An 18,257-nucleotide genomic window follows, 5' to 3' on the forward strand; every position below is an offset into this window, starting at 1 on the left:
GACGACGATGGTTAGACTCAGTTTCTAACGATTTAAAGATAAGAGGTATAGAACTAAATGAGGTCACAGGACTAGTTGCAAATCGAGGATTGTGGAGACGTTTAGTAAATTCACAGATGCTTGCAGACTGAACGCTGAAAGGCATAACAGTATATAATTATAATGTATGTACAGTATATATCCAGTAGTTTTCAAGTTAAAAGAACTCAGACAAGCAAACAAACAGACACCAAAGCTAAAAGTATTCTGCTGGTCATTTTTACACCTGAAACGGAAAACCGAATGAAAATTGAAGAAGATAAGAAATCTGCTCCACGTACAACACCTTTTGCACTGTGTCCACTGGACTTAGCCTGTAAAACCGTTCGTTAATGATATCTCCCTTATTATTCATCTTATTCGAAAAAGTGCAAATCAGGAAATAGTTTTTTAAATGGATTTCCATCATGGTTGGTTGATTCCCATCTAGGTTGAATCAGGTATATTTTGTGGGAGAGTAAAGTCAGTTTCCGTTTCCTATAAACCCCCAGTCCACCCCGGATACTTGAAATTCTATGGATCTTAAATACTACCTTTGACCACGTGGATGGTAAATATGAAGTTTGGTGAAAATATTTCCAGTAGTTTTGCAGTTGTATGAAATATGCTTTACACGGGCCCTCTATTAGGCTAAGCCCGCTCGAAGTTAGACTGAAGATTGGCCCGTTAATGATATCTCCCTTATTAATCATCGTATCGAAATGATGCACATGAGAAAAAAGTTATAGAAATTGATTTTCATTAATGCAGGTAGATTTCCATTTTGGTTGTACATATTTTATAGGAGTGCAAAATCAAGGTTTCGGATTCGTATAAACCCCCAGTCATTTCAGGGATTAGGAAACAATATTGACCCTAAAACCTACTCAAAGAGAGGTGGATTCTAAATATGAAGTTTGCTAGAAATATATCCAGTAGTTTTCAAGTTATAAGAACTCAGACTAAAAACAGACACAAGAGCTAAAAAATATGCAGATGGTCATTATTACACCTGAAACGGATAACTGAATGAAAATTTCGCCAAAATAGTCAATGCACAGACACATGGCCGTTATGATTTTATTTATATAGATGAGCCATTATTAGGCGATTTCCTTGGATTTAGCTGTCTTCGATGCAGGGATTAATTATTATCATATGATCCAAACTAAGAATGAAATGGATGCGTTTGACTACTTATAGCCTGGGCTAGGTACCGCTGATAAAGCTGAAATTCTGGCAGCAAAGTATGTACAGTACTTGCTTTACGACAGGGTTAATAGTGCCACCCTACTCTTGGTAAGAGTTATATGACATACTCATAATGCCATGTAGTAGTTTTCATAGCACGCATACCAAAATTTCTTTCCGTAGTTCACTTTTCTGTGGCGCCCTAGTCTATGTATGAACTGATAGTGGAACTGTTAAGGATTAAAGCAACATTCGGAATGTGGACCCAGCAGCATTCATTAATTAAACCATACGTTCTTGGGCTGCATAAGAACTTTGGCTCTAAGAATACGGTGTTAAGGGTGCATCTTGGGAATCAAGATTACAACATGTCAATACTTCTATACTGCTTTTACTGGAAATGCACCCACATACATGTGTCTGAAAATAAGTTACGGGAAATTTATGGGCATAATAAACAGTCATCCATTTGTTCCTAAACCATTTGGTTGATCGCCAGGGCTGATTGGTTCATATTTGTTATGTCCTGCGACGTAGTGCCGCGAACTCGCAACCGAACGTTAATGGTGAAGAGCATTCGAAATTCCCAAGGAAAATGCATTTGGTACGCAGAAATTATCAGAATTTCTACTAATGAACGGAGTGCAGATATGAGCGCCTGACTGAGGACCACACGGTATCGGCTGTTTACATGTGCTGTGAAGTTGGCAGGCAGTACAGCAGAGTGCATTGCGTGATTGAACACATACAGGTGAAGGGACTGGACAAGCGGGACTTTGCGAAAGAGAATTTTTAAGCATCATTTCGTGTAAATTTTCGCGATTCTGCCCCTCGCCGGTTGAAGCACACTATAAAAACGAAATTAAAATATTAATGAATATTGAATTTTCACGGTCGCATTTAATCGAAATCGACTTTCAAGTTACAGTATTAGGTCGTCCTACGTACATTTAGTACTCGTTGAAGAGATGTTAAGTACAGAACAAAAATGGCCAACCGGACCCCACAGTATGTGCGATACATAAACAACTACCTAACAGAAATCAATTAGCACTATACAAATCTCCACAATGGACTATGGGCTGTGAATACGAGCTGTAAAGGCCCGCTCTGTTACGACAGGAAATCCAAATAACATAAAGATGATGTTTAGCATTAATAGTGGTGTATATTTCTTAATATAACTTATCAAACCACAATAATGGCGTACGGAACTACGTTGGACTTAGTTTTATTAGGCTATATCTTCGGATACTCTGTTCTAAACTTAGCCCTAATACATGTCAATACCACAGAACGTGCTTGCAATGTTTATTTTTATTATATAAATTATGTTACGATGGTATGTCATTTCAGTAATTATTTTGCTGTGTGGCGATCTTTGACATGCACGAAATGCACTGTATTTACCGTTATGCTTCATAAAACAAATGCATTGTTCTCACTCGAAACCGGGAGGTGTTTTACTTCTAGGATTTTAGTTTTGTACGCCAGTCGGTTCAGGATAACTTATCGCATTATAATAAAAATGAAGACGCTACATTAACCGCGCATGATGGTCAGATGCTGCTCTGTGATTACGCCACCATTTCTGGCAAGGTTGCATGTGAACGAGCGACACCTCAGTGTGCTACGGTAGCGCACCGCCCAGGGTTATCAAGCGAGAGAGCTTGGTCGGCCACACGCTGCATAGGCTGACACACAAGTTGCTCACGATTGAACTTATATTTCCTTGTCGATTTTACCGTGAGCTTTCTTTAGGGTATAAAATACGCTAGATATCGATTTTTGTTTCAGAACATTATGTCCTCTTACCATTTCCGTAGCTTATTTTCAGATACCCTGTATATATGCAACGGCAGATACACAACAATTATTGTCTCTCAAAGCTTGATTTAGAGAAACAAGAACACCTCATTTACACCTCTATGAATCAGTGGTAGAGTGTCGTCATCAGGATCTCAAGATAGCGGGTTCAAACCCGCCAGAAGTAGTCGGATTTTTGAAGGGGGGTGATACATTTGGTGTTTACCCGACAGAATTAATTAAAACTCAGCCATAGACGCCCAAGAGAGATTCGGTTTACTTTGCCATCTAGGAAGCCTAGAGTAAAACGTAACGTTGAAATGGATGAGCAGACAGTCAGATGGCGTCAAATTAAAATGCCTGTATACGGCATCTGAGGCTATACGATTCTTCTTCTTCTCTTCTTGTTACTTCCTGGATACATATACTCACATACTTTCAGCTTCTAAACTCAGAGTAGAACTTACTGTAAAAGTCGTGAATTCAATGTGTTATTAGTTTGTGTATATACTGCACATTATGATTTTATTTTTTGACATGTCTATTGTACGTAACATACTTATTTTTTTTGCTAGCTGTTTTACGTCGCACCGGCACAGATAGGTCTCATGGCGACGATGGGACCGGAAAGGGCTAGGAGTGAGAAGGAAGCGGTCGTGGCCTTAATTAAGGTACAGCCCCAGCATTTGCCTGGTGTGAAAATGGGAAACAACATACTTAATGACTGGATAAAATTATATTCTATAAGTATAAAGACAAATTTGGACTGAAGGGCGTTAAAGTTGTTCTTCTTTCTTCTTAATCTGCTTACCCTCCAGGGTTGGCTTTTCCCTCGGACTCAGCGAGGGATCCCATCTCTACCGCCTCAAGGGCAGTGTCCTGGAGCGTGAGACATTGGGTCGGGGGATACAACTGGGGAAGATGACCAGTACCTCGCCCAGGCGACATCACATGCTATGCTGAACAGGGGCCTTGGTGGGGGATGGGATGATTGGAAGGGATAGACAAGGAAGAGGGCAAGAAGTGGCCGTGGCCTTAAGTTAGGTATCAGGCATTTGCCTGGAGGAGAAGTGGGAAACCAAGGAAGGCCACTTCCAGGATGGCTGAGGTGGGAATCGAACCCACCTCTACTCAGTTGACCTCCCGAGGCTGAGTGGACCCCGTTCCAGTCCTCGTACCTCTTTTAAAATTTCGTGGCAGAGCCGGGAATCGAACCCGGGCCTCCGGGGTTGGCAGCTAATCACACTAACCATTACACTACAGAGGCGGACGTTAAAGTTATTAATTTATTTATTACTACAAATCGTGCAATTTTATGGCTGGTCTAGTCTAGTACATTAACTGCGTCACAGATATTTCAAACCGAGCAAGTTGACCGTGAGGTTAGGGGCGCGCAGCTGTGAGCTTGCGTCTGGGAGATAGTGGGTTTGAACTCCACTGTTGGCAGCCCTGAAGAAGGCTTTCCGTGGTTTCCCATTTTCATACTAGACTAATGCTGGGGCCATACGTTAATTAAGGCCACGGTCACTTCCTTCCCACTCCTAGGCCTTTCCAATCCCATCGTCATCATAAGATCTGTCTGTAGCGTGCGAGTTTACCATGGGGTTAGGGGCGCGCGGCTGTGAGCTTGCATCCGGGAGATAGTAGGTTCGAATCCCACTGTCGGCAGCCCTGAATATGGTTTTCCGTGGTTTCCCGTTTTCACACCAGGCAAATGCTGGGGCTGTACCTTAATTAAAGCCACGACCGCATCCTTCCAACTCCTAGGCCTTTCCTTTCCCATCGTCGCCATAAAACATATCTGTGTCGGTGCGACGTAAAGCCACTAGCAAAAAAATATAAGTCTGTAACGGTGCGACGTAAAACAAATTCTAAAAAAAGGACCTTTCAAGGAACTCTAATGTAGATATAATATTGGTTTAAATTATTATGGCACTATTTCCGGTCCTTTTCCCAGCACTCTCCCTTCTGCACCCTTTTGAAATTCGATAAAGTTTACCCTCTTGTCACTTGATAAAAAAGTTTTGACAAGCCCTCTTAAGTCATATATTGGTCCTCGAAGCAGTGCTGTACCATGCATTAGAGCACGCGATTGTATTACGCACTTCGCTTTATGGAGAAATCCTCTTCTCGATCTTGAAGCCCTAAGTGTGAGTTAAAACCTCGAATTTCTTCCCTCTATCGATCCTGAAATTCAATCTTCAGATTTAAATCAGTGTAGTCAGCAGGGAACATTCTTTCACGAGTTTTGTTAAAACGCAAGTCAAGCATAGAAAGAACAAACGAACAGAGATACAACGTATCATGTTATGACGCCGCCTTTCATATGAATTCCATTATGCACTTGGGGAAATCGTTCTAAAGGAAATTTGAAGATAATTTTTACTGACGGTAGTAGGACCAAAAGTGAAATTTTACGTATGAGTTGTGATATTATTTTTTAAATTTGCTTTACGTCTCACCGACACATATAGGTCTTATGGCGACGATGGGATAGGTGCCTTGTGCGAAAGTGGAAAACCACGGGAAACCATCTTCAGGGCTGCCGAATGCAAGATCACAGCTTTGTGATCTTTCTATTTTGAAACGAATATCTAAAACTTCGCCCGCAAAACGTACGTATTTTATTTCATTCTATGCTGCATTCCTTTATATTTCAAAAATAGCTTATCACATTCAGTTCAGCTCCCACCAGTAAAACTTTCGACGTTATTCATGAAAGTATCGATATTAATCAATGATCAGTCGGTAGATGCAGAGACTATCCCCCTGTGATCATCTGTCAGTCAATCAATCAGTCATCCATAATCTGCCGTTAGATCTGTCGCCCACGTGGCAGACTCCATATCAATGGTTTATTTAGTCTTTCCTTAAATGTTTTCAGGGAATTGGAAATTTTACGAATATTTTCCTTGATAAATTATTCTCATTCCTTACTCCTCGTCCTATGAATGAATATTTTCCCCAATGTATACTCTTTAATTTCAACTTTATCTTAATATTATGATCTCTTGTACTTAAAAAAAAGACCGAGCTCGATAGCTGCAGTCGCTTAAGTGTGGCCAGTATCCAGTAATCGGGAGATAGTGGGTTCGAGCCCCACTGTCGGCAGCCCTGAAGATGGTTTTCCGTGGTTTCCCATTTTCACACCAGGCAAATGCCGGGGCTGTACCTTAATTAAGGCCACGGTCGCTTCCTTCCACTTCCTAGGCCTTTCCTATCCCATCGTCGCCATAAGACCTATCTGTGTCGGTGCGACGTAAAGCAAATAGCAAAAAAAAAAAAATTATAAAGGGGCCTATGACCTAGATACTAGGCTCCTCTAAACAAACAAGAAGCATCATTATAATCATCTTGTCCGGCCCCGCGGTGTAGGGGCAACGCGTCTGCCTGTCACCCGGCCGCCCCGGGTTTGATTCCCGGCTGGGTAAGGGGTTCTTAATTGTAAACGATTAATATCCCAGGCCTGGGGACTGGGTGTTTGTGTCGTCCTTAATGTTTCTTTCCTCACGTTCAACAGTTTAAACTTCCGCCATTTCCAAATACACGCAGGGTAACAACATATTGTACAAAGTAGAGGCAAAAGATCATTTTATTTATTTATTTATTTATTTTTGCTATTTGCTTTACGTCGCACCGACACAGATAGGTCTTATGGCGACCATGGGATGGGAAAGGCCTGGGAATGGGAAGGAAGCGACCGTGGTCTTAATTAAGGTACAGCCCCGGCATTTGCCTGGTGTGAAAATGGGAAACCACTGAAAACCATCTTCAGGGCTGCCGACAGTGGGGTTCGAACCCACTATCTCCCGATTACTGAATACTGGCCGCACTTAAGCGACTGCAGCTATCGAGCTCGGTAAAGATCATCTAAGTCGACGCCCGGAATAAATAGCATTTAAAAAATAATCATCATCATCATCACCTACTCTTAAAAGCTCCACTCAAGCTTATTAGTCTATTCAAATCATTCCACTCCATCTCTCCACTGACAGCTGGGAACATACCACTTAGTCGAGTCACTCGTCTCCTTACTCCCAAGTCTTCCCAGTCCAAAGTTTGCAACATTTTCATAACACTACTCTTCTGTCGGAAATCACCAAAAACAAATCGCGCTACTTTCCTTTAGACCTTTTCCAGTTCTCGTATCAAGTAGTCCTGGTGTGGGTCATATACACTGGAACCATAGTAGTCATCTGGTAAAGTATTAAAATAACTGTCAACTGCACAAAAAAATTCTTATAAGTTGTTATGCCTTTGCTGGTGCGACCTAGTGTTTACAGAGCACTATGTCTTCTGGTGTGGGCTAGAGCAATTTTGTTACTTTCATTGATCTGTCTCTGTCTTATCCTTGGCTTTGGCAATATGAAAGTGACTGAGGTATGAGCGATACTAGTAATGCTATTCCTTGTGCAGCCAGTCCCTGCTATCAATGGTGGGAAAATGTTGCTCATAGGGTTGGTTGATGCATGCATTTCAGTGGACTTGGCAGGCTGGTATGTAATAGCAACTTCTGGGTCGGTGAGGAAAACAACGGGAAAATACCTCACTCATTTTATTTCCCTAGTATGCCTCTTCAGTGATGCCCAAGCCATCTATGACAGCTGATGGCGGAGCTGTTGAGGATTCAACCAGCCTTAGGGCTGAAGACTAAACATACATACATAAGTTGTTATTATATCGGTAGATGTTGAGTGGGGTAAGTAACTACGATATCCTAAAGTACTACATTCAACATTATTTCGAAGAACGTAAACGTATGATATTCGATATGGCATGAAATAAAATATATTATATATTTGTATATGTAGATTATTAAACTGCTAACCATAAATAGGCTGGAATGCTAATCAGATGATCTATTCGATATGCAAATGTGTATGCGTACGTGAGAGAGGTACTATGTCTCTTGAAATCAGATACCTATCGAAGTATTTTCCTGACGTGAATGCTGATAAATGAATTGGTCATTTGAAAAACAACATAAGTTAATCTTTAACCACAATTATTAAAGCGTATATTCGTATTTTACATTATAATGTGCACATTTTACTGCTGAAACCACATAAGTCATGCTTAATCTGCGTTGTTGAGTAAGGCAATTTTTTTTGGTATTTTTTTGAGTAACACCGTAAGTCAGTGACTTTTGTTGTTTCTCTAATAAGCTGTGGTAATAATGAAATTGCTTCATAATATATTCCTCCATTCATGGCTTCAGCATGGTAGCTTGATTATGTGTAATGTGAATGTTACTGGTACGATATTTCTGAATATTTTATATTTCTTTCTTTCTTTCTTTCTTTCTTTCTTTCTTTCTTTCTTTCTTTCTTAATCTGTTTACCCTCCAGGATTGGTTTTCCCTCGAACTCAGCGATTGATCCCACCTCTACCGCCTCGAGGGTGGTATCCTGGAGCGCGAGACTTTGGGTCGGGGATATAACTGGGAGGAAGGACCAGTACCTCGCCTAGGTGACCTCACATGCTATGCTGAACAGGGGCCTTGTGGAGGGATGGGAATATTGGAAGGGACAGTCAAGGAAGAGGGAATAAAGCAGCCGTGGCCTTAAGTACCATCCCGGCATTTGCTTGTAGTGGGAAACCACGGAAAACCACTTCCAGGACGGGTGAGGATGCGATGTCACAGGCTTTACCATGTAAATATTTTGTTGTGCTAACTAAAAATGAAATTGAACATTTTGAACTTTATCTTGCTGCTAAACGTTCCTAATCACGATTTCGTTATGGCAATTAAAATTGCTTACCTTTCTAATGTCATAATTCTCATTCTGACCTTCGCTTTTGTGTTGGTTATCTACAAGCCGTTGTTGCCATATGTAGACGTAAGATACTGAAATGACCCTAACTTACTCGTAGAACGATTACAACTTCTAAGAGCTTCACAAGGTGTTGGTCACATTGAGCACGAATTGGAAATTCTAGAAAAAGAGAGAGAATTACGTCATGCGGGTATTATTCAGTAATGGCTCGTCAAGATAAGACCTTAACCGTAAAGATAAGCATCGCACACGAATTACATAAACCAGCTCGTCGCACCTACTATCGCAAACGCGTTATTACACGCGGAAAAGATGATCTCTGGCAAGCATTCTTAGTAGAAATGATTCCATATGCCTGTAGCAATAAGGGGCATAAGTATCTACTTACTATCATCGATGTGTACTCTAATTATGCGTTTGCACAACCTGTGCGTTCTAAGACAGCAGCTCAAGTCAAAGACTCATTTAAACATATTGTTGAACAATCAGAACGCTGCCCAAGGCTTCTTCAAACCGATCAAGGTAAAGAGTTTTACAACAAGGATTTTTCTTCTTATCTCAAGTTACTTGGCATCCATCACTACTCTACGTACAACGATCTCAAGGAAAATGTTGTAAAACGATTTAATCGTACACTCAAAACAATAATGTGGCGAGAATTTACAGCACAGGGTTCATATCGTTGGATTGAACTGCCACTTAGACTCGTGTCTACCTACAACGACACCTTATCGCACTATCGGCACAAAGCCACATCTTGTTACTAAGAATACACCACGCTGAGATACAATTCATCTTGTAATCAAAACGACTGATCCGCACCGCCATCGCTTTAAAAAATGTGATTCGTTCGCATCAGCAAACACAGGTCTATCCTTGCAAAAGAACACACACCTAACTTGTAGGACAGAATTTTTTCAAATCAGGAGTGTTAAGCTTACTCATACAGTTACATATTTACTTCGTGATCTTTCAGGACAGCCTACTGAAGGAGGATGCTACATCGAAGAACTGCAGAAAACAAAATATCCTGATCACTATTTAATCGAACGTGTTATTCGACGTTGTGGAAATAAACAGTATGTCAAATGGCTCGGTTTTAATAACAACTTCAATTCATGGTGTACTTTAAAACTTGAATGATTTATTCTAGAACCTCTACCTCTCCATTCTTCTACTGAATGAGACACGTTTAAGGTTGCAAGTCAACATTATTACTACTAGTAAATTTAGGACATGGTGTAGGGTAGGATTAACATTAAAAATCAAACAACACTTGCATTATGTTTCACAAATCGTATATATATATATATATATATATATATATATATACATTTTTCTTTTTTCAAGTAAAGCTGTTCTGTACTTTCTTTCATACATTATTTCTGTTGTCTTCGCTGTTTAATACCACCACCCAGTAACTGTTTTGCTTTCACTGCAAAGACAACGACTAGTGTTGCTATCTTCTCAGCAACTGTAGCATTAGGTGACGACACCCGCTGCATAGTTTTACGATTCAGATTTTCATCAGCTACATGCCTTAGTTCAGGTTTGTTTTGACGATAAGCAATGCCATGCTCTTTGCAGGCAGCATCTAACATATTAATACCAGGATCACCACGTGCCATGCGGATGTCAAGTTGAGTTCCAGGGCCTCAGTACTGGTAACTAGGAAGGTGAAGCTCAAAAGGAAGAAGATCAATCATCCTATGGATGAGTCCATGCTTAGCATGGTTCCTGACCTTTCTGCCAGCACGTTTTTTCACTTTTGTCTGCGAGAGCTTGCCTATCCTTTTCGCAGGCATAAGTGTTTATGAGCGAAGTCAACTGGTTAGTTTCAGGTTCGTGATACAGTTTAATGAGATGACATGTATGGCACTGTCTCACTGAAGGTCTCTTAGCTAAACTCACTTATTCATGAGGTAAACTACATGTATGAAGCACAGACAAAACAGAATCTTGAGTCAACTCACGAGGCATCTTATCCCACATCTTCTTTACAGCATTCACAGCTACAGTACATTGACGAAAAATACCTTTGCTAATTCCTTCAAATCTTCTTCAGTAAACGTGTTTAGTTCCTTTTTGCAAGCATAAATCTTTTAGATTGCCTTTTCAACTGCGTAACACTTAGTATCAGATAGAAATGACATGATGGCTTTACTCTACAAATGTTTCTATCACAATGTCGTCATTTCTACAGTGCAATTTACATAATATTTTCACCTCCAGGCATGTACTGTGACACATCCAATCAAAGAGCATGTAAACATGGCGTGAAGACTGTTTGTTTCTCCACTATGCTTCTTGAGAAGAGTTTTAAATAATGGACGTCCTAATTCATCCATGTCGATGATTTCACATGTTGATGGTAAATACGCAGCCATTCCTTCTTTTCATAACCCTTTAAAAAGAACAAAATCTGCTTTTGACAAATGAGTGTTCATAATCATAACTTGAAAGCGATAAGGTATTCCTCTTTCTCCCCATTGCAGACCTAACTTTTTCTAACCATTGTGTCTGCTTTTTGTCTTCATCTGTTTGCAAACAGTAAGGAAAAGGTGGGATAAACACCAAAATGAAGAGTTTTGGCATCCACAAGACGGTTCAATCTAACACAGCTACCTCTTTGAACACAAATTTGTTCCCGTTCACTTTACAGCCTTGTGCATCAAGTATTAATGTTCTTGTCATGATAGAATATCAGAATATCTTATAGACTAAAGAAAACATTCGCATTATTAGCATACATAATGGCTTGAATTTACTGGAGAGTGACCTTGATAACGAACAAGTCTAAACATGTATAACCATGTCGAGCTGGTCGCTGTATGTTAAAACAGCGTGACCTTAGTATAGCACATGATCAGTCCCGCTATTGTCATTATAATAGAAATATAAATTAAGTATTTACAATGTGTTAGATTCGCAGATCTGTTACGGATTTGAAAAGTGGTACAAGGCCAGAAACGGAGTCAGCTCTGTCGCAGGTGCTCAACTATGTAGAGATGTGTTTTAGGAGGAGGAGGAGGATGAATTGAAGGAGGAGGATAAGGAGTAACGTGGAGCATAAGGAGGAAAGAAGAAGAGGATGTCTAAGTCCATGAGGATGAGCATGAGGAGGTAGTTATAAGCCACTAGTTCTATAAGGAGGATAGAACTCTCTCTGTTAGGAGGAGGATATTCAGATAGATAAGATAAGGAAGTAAAAGGAAATACGTAGTATAAATAGTTTTAAGTACAACCTCCCATAGTCCTCTCTTGTTCTTTTGGATGTCGACCACACAGTATCGCTTTGCTTCTAAACACATATACACAAAAGTTTGAAGTTAGTGCGCTCCCCGCAATACTACTTTCTCCCATGGCTAACAGAGTGCGTGAGTGTTCCGTTTTACAGTAACTTGCACACTCGCCGTCAGAGTGTACCTCAAGCTAATGTACATGCTCATATACGCACTAGCTATACCCCCTGTTATGTCTCTAGCGGGATCTAATAGTCATATGTTTACAGTAACTCACGAAGTCGGCGCGAGAGCGCGCTGATATGTCTCTAGCGCGATTTGATAGTCATTTGTCACGGTGCGACGTCACAGCTCCGTCACTCGTCCAAGGGGAGACGTCAAAGAACCTATGTGATGTTAGATTACCGTTCGTGGCCGAGGTTATCACCCATGCTGTGACGTCACATCTCTGTCAGAAGAAGGCCTGCGCGTTCGGTTATGTAATGATAAGAATGCAATTTTAAATCGCCCGCGCTTATTACGTCACAGCTCCGTCATTCCTCCAAGGAAAGACGACAAAGAGCCTGTGTGAGGTTAAGTTACCGTTCGTGGTCGAGGTTAGGTTAACACACGTATCAACGACACCTACAAGTCACCTCACTAGTTCGACTCCTCCAAGGGGAACCCGTAAATAGCCTGTCTGAGGCTAGGTTAGCGTTCTTCGTATTGAGGTTACGTTAAAACGCCATCAGTGCGTCATAACCTCAACTAATATTCTCCTAACCAATTGTACTCCTCCAAAGAGAGCCGATAAAGTGCTCGTGTGAGGTTAGGTTAGCGTTCGTGCATAAGGGAAGGTTAACATGCCATAATGACGCCTTAACCTTACCTGCAGGTCACCTAACCGATTCGGCTTATCCAAAGGGGTCCGTGACCTTTCCGACTCTGGTCTTCCAAGGGGGCCCGTCCGATTCAGCTCCTCCAAATTGGCCCGTGATGTTAGCATTGCCCTCGTACATAAGGGTATGACGTCATAACCTCACCTAGGGTTGAAAATCAACCCACATCATTCCCTGAGCAATTAGGTCCCTCCAATGGAGTCTGTAAGGTTAGGCTTGGTCTAGCACGCAAGGTTATGACGTTATTCCGCGTTCAATGGTCTAGAACCTACATAGCTTTAACTGCTCAAGTAGGGGTCAATGACCTCGTTCTCGTATCGACATAGCCTTACTACTCAACTAAGGGTCAATGACCTCGTCAGAAGATGCTGACTCAGTACGCATTGTTTTATAACACACATAGCTCATACCACTAGCTTCCATCCTTGGGGGTCGAATATGGTTCCTGGTAATGCCAAAAATTTTAGATGGTTGTTAGGTCTGGTATGTCATTGGGTGTATGTCCGATAAGAGCTGCGCTAACTCGGGACGAGAATCCGAATTGTCCCGCTCCTTGGCTGAATGGTCAGCATAGCCGCTTTCAGTTCAGAGGGCCTCGGGTTCGATTACTGGCCGGGTAGGAGATTTTAACCTATGATTAATTTAAATGGATGGGGACTGGGTGTTTGTACTATTCCCAACATCCCTGTAGCTAATACAACACATACAAGTCTATCCTCCACTACAACAACACGCACTTACCATACATGTCATATACTAGCATTAGCCACACGAAATATTATTATTATTATTATTATTATTATTATTATTATTATTATTATTATTATTATTATTATTATTATTATTATTATTATTATTATTATTATTATTATTATTATTATTATTATACTATTTACCAGGGAAACACCTTCACCGGCTAATTAAACTGCGCGCCTCCTCTACGGGAATCTACTCCAACGGACTTGAAATTTTTAACTCCCAAAGGTTTTCTTCATCTACATTTAGATGTCTCTACAATCGATTTTCCAGCTAACTCTCCCGGACTAAAAGCAAACCTAGAGCTTAGGAAATTTAATTTTTGTTATTGGTAAACCTTATTTTCTAAGGATTGTTTTTAAAATATCGAAGTTGTCAACACGTCAGCTGGTTCCTCCTGTATTGTAATCCACCTATCAGATGCTTGTAAATATGTACTGTAGCCAATCAAAACCGGGGTTGTGTACAGTAATGCAGGCTATCGGCAAAGTCTAGTTCATTTTAATCTAGAAGCTTCCCCTTACGGAACTATATAAGCAGGGCACTTTAGGGCCGTCTTGTCTGAATTGCCCCGGTGCTTGGGTGTGGGACTTGAAGGAGACCTATGAGGCACGGGCGTGGCCTGCTTGAAGAACATCCAACGATATAAGATAATGGCAGAATTTACCTAAACATGTGATGGCGCCCCCGCGAGTAGTTTATTGGAAGGTTTCAGCTGTTTCCTTTTAATGTAATTTTGTAAACATTTTGTAAACATTTAAAAATGTAGGATTTTCGGCGAAGACTGAGGACACTGTTTCTATTCCCTACTGGGAAATATGTAATGTAAGGGAACAAAAAGTGGTGACCCTGCTCCGTCTCCTATTCAGCTTTGCAACTGGGTGAATAAAGTGTTCAACCCCTACATTTTGTAAATTTTGTCTTGGCTTTAAATGTTCCTCCTTAATTCACCACCTCGTTGCATGGAATTAGCCTCTGTATCTTTGGGACGTAAGCCCACTTTGGTTTTTAGTAATTTCTATAAGGAGTGCTGGTCTTTCGCCTGCTTGCCATTTGTTAATGCCCGGTTATGTGCAACCTTTTCTGCTTACTCTTAAGGCCATGTATTATGGGTATCAATCAATCAATACTGATCTGCATTTAGGGCAGTCGCCCAGGTGGCAGATTCCCTATCTGCTGCTTTCCTAGCTTTTTCCTAAATGATTTCAAAGAAACTGGAAATTTTTGAACGTCTCCCTTGGTAAGTTATTAAAATCCCTAACTCCCCTTCCTATAAATGAATATTTGCCCCAGTTTGTCCTCTTGAATTCCAACTCTATCTTCATATTGTGATCCTTCCTACTTTTATAAACGCCATTCAAACTTATTCGACTACTAATGTCATTCCACGCCATCTCTCTGCTGACAGCTCGGAACATACCACTTAGTCGAGCAGCTCTTCTTCTTTCTCTCAATTCTTCCCAACCCAAACATTGCGACATTTTTGTAACGCTACTCTTTTGTCGGAAAGCACCCAGAACAAATCGAGCTGCTTTTCTTTGGATTTTTTCCAGTTCTTGAATCAGGTAATCCTGGTGAGGGTCCCATACACTGGAACCATACTCTAGTTGGGGTCTTACCAGATACTTATATGCCCTCTCCCTTACATCCTTACTACAACCCCAAAACACCCTCATAACCATGTGCAGAGATCTGTACCCTTTATTAACAATCATATTTATGTGATTACCCAATGAAGATCTTTCCTTATATTAACACCTAGATACTTACAATGATCCCCAAAAGAAACTTTCACCCCATCAACGCAGTAATTAAAACTGAGAGGACTTTTCCTATTTGTGAAACTCACAACCTGACTTTTAACCCCGTTTATCAACATACATTGCCTGCTGTCCATCTCACAACATTTTCGAGGTCACTTTGCAGTTGCTCACAATCTTGTAACTTATTTATCACTCTATAGAGAATAACATCATCCGCAAAAAGCCTTACCTCCGATTCCACTCCTTTACTCATATCATTTATATACAGGGTGTTAGGTGTATACGTGCAGATATTAAGCTAGTCGGCAAAGAAAAAGACATATCACAATATATGCTATGTGCTTTTTACCTTGTCCTATTAGTTTGCCCATAACTGAGCCAAACATTTCAGGACCTAATGTGTTTTGAACGGCCGTAGCAGGATATGCCGGTTACGTCATTCTGTCCACGCGTAGTGGAAGTACAGTAGCAGAATATAGGGCTTGTTGAACCTGTTTCTTATCGCAGGCCAACGCATGTTGTTGTGCACTTCCCCTAAAGGCTTGGCAAGTAGGAGAGGATGACTCACGTGCCAGCCACTTGCTGTACTTGAAAACCGGTCTAGGGTACTCTGTATGAAATGTACACAGAATCCTTACAGTGACCTCGAAGATACGTACCAGCACATACATGCGAATCAAGTATTGTGTAGGTGTGTGTGATTCATAAGACGTCAATGGCAATACTCAGTGATCCAAGCTGACAAAATGAAAGGAAATAGTTAATAAGTAAATGAAAAATGAGCGCAACATTTCGGTGCTGTTATTGCGACAGGCTACAATGAATTTCGGACAATAGACAATGCGAGTTGTCTATGCTTATTCATAAACTTTTCAGGTCAATGAAATGACGGTGGACACTGAAAGAAAAGGCTGTAAGTATTCAGTCATATTGTTATTAATGAGACAGATTTCAAAAACCGTAGTTGCAACCATGCGTGAACATTGCTCGAAGGAAAAATAGCTACTGTGGATTTTTTTTGCTAGTAGCTTTAAGTCGCACCGACACAGATAGGTCTTATGGCGACGATGGGACAGGAAAGGGCTAGGAGTGGGAAGGAAGCGGCCGTGGCCTTAATTAAGGTACAGCCCCAGCATTTGACTGGTGTGAAAATGGGAAACCACGGAAAACCATCTTCAGGGCCGCCTACAGTGGGGCTCGAATCTGCTATCTCCCGATACTGGATACTATCCGCACTTAAGCGACTGCAGCTATCGAGCTCGGTCTACTGTGGAATTGCCGCCGGGCATTTCTAATAGAAGGCTTATTCTTCTTTTTCCTAATCTGTTTACCCTCCAGGGTAGGTTTACCCTCGGACTCAGCGAGGGATCCCACCTCTACCGCCTCAAGGGCAGTGACCGGGAGCGTGATACATTGGGTCGGGGGATACAACTGGGGAGAATGACCAGTACCTCGCCCAGGCGGCCTCACCTTCTATGCTGAACAGGGGCCTTGCGGGGGACTGGGGAGATTGGAAGGGATAGACAAGGAAGAGGGAAGGAAGCGGCCGTGGCCTTCATGACGTTACAGCCCTAGCATTTGCCTGGTGTGAACATGGCAAACCACGGAAAACCATCTTTAGGGCTGCCAACAGAGGGGTTCGAACCCACTATACCCCACTCATGAGCTGTGGAACATCTCCATTCAATAGGACAAGGCGATTTCCAGCACCGGTTCTAATTAACATCTGGATGGGTGTAGTTGGAGGTCGGTTACATCTTTTTATTAATGTTATCTTGCTCCTGTAGAGGCAGTACGTTACTGGAGCTTTCAGAGGATGTGTCGCTTCGACTACGCCGAACCACGTGGATTTTACACGATGGTGCAGACATTTCCTCAACGGTAGACAGGACGATGTGGAACTATCAATTGGCCAGCCCTTATTCCAGACCTTTTTCCAGTGGATTGTTATGTCTGGCGGGACATGAAACACAAAGTATACTGAACTGAAGTAACCACTTCGGATGACCTCTGTAAACATATTTTTCGGCACCAGAGGATATTCTGAACAACACAGGTTCCTTGTCTCGAATGCGTCGCAACTGCATTCGGAGAAGTGAAGCCCGCAGAGAAGCCCAGGGTGGTCACTGTGAACAATTGCTACGAGTTTCGCTTTGGTATGTCAGATGTTACGCCATTTCTGCACCGTAATGGCTTGGGAGTACAGTACAGTATCGATATAGTATTTTGAGTCCCGATAGTTCGATATTCTCATAAATCCGAGCAGTGAAATTGAAGTACCGGTAACAAAAATTATAAATCGAGAGTTTCAGTGCGCGAGTGACTTGTACGTGCCGAAAGCTGAACACAACACAGGGAAGACGTGCTTGTTAAAACTCTAGACATTGACCTTGAACGCATTTTGGCAGTTCCTCAATTCTACCCTGCATGTGGTTTTGGTTTTTTACGTGTGTTCGAGCAATTTATATTTTGTTTCTTATTCACTACGAGTTAAAACAAAAGGCACGCGCTTTTAAGGGCCGATGACCTTAAAACAGCAATCATCATCATCATCACCATCATCATCATTAACACGTATAAAATTCAATAAAATGCTTGTGTTATATTCATCACTACTGAAATAGGAAAAAATTCAATCAAATTAGTTATTTCATTCCCAGACCTCGTGGAGGAGTGGGTGGGCCTTCAGCTATGCGTGTAGCTCATGGGCCATGTAGTAAGGAAGTAGAGTTGTGAGGATGAAATAATTCAAGTTGGACGTATGTCTTGTACATACAATAAATTGAATTGAATACGTTAGTAAATATGCTTGTTGTTTAAAGGGGC

This window comes from Anabrus simplex, chromosome 5 (genome assembly GCF_040414725.1).
Source record: "Anabrus simplex isolate iqAnaSimp1 chromosome 5, ASM4041472v1, whole genome shotgun sequence".
NCBI lineage: Eukaryota > Metazoa > Arthropoda > Insecta > Orthoptera > Tettigoniidae > Anabrus > Anabrus simplex.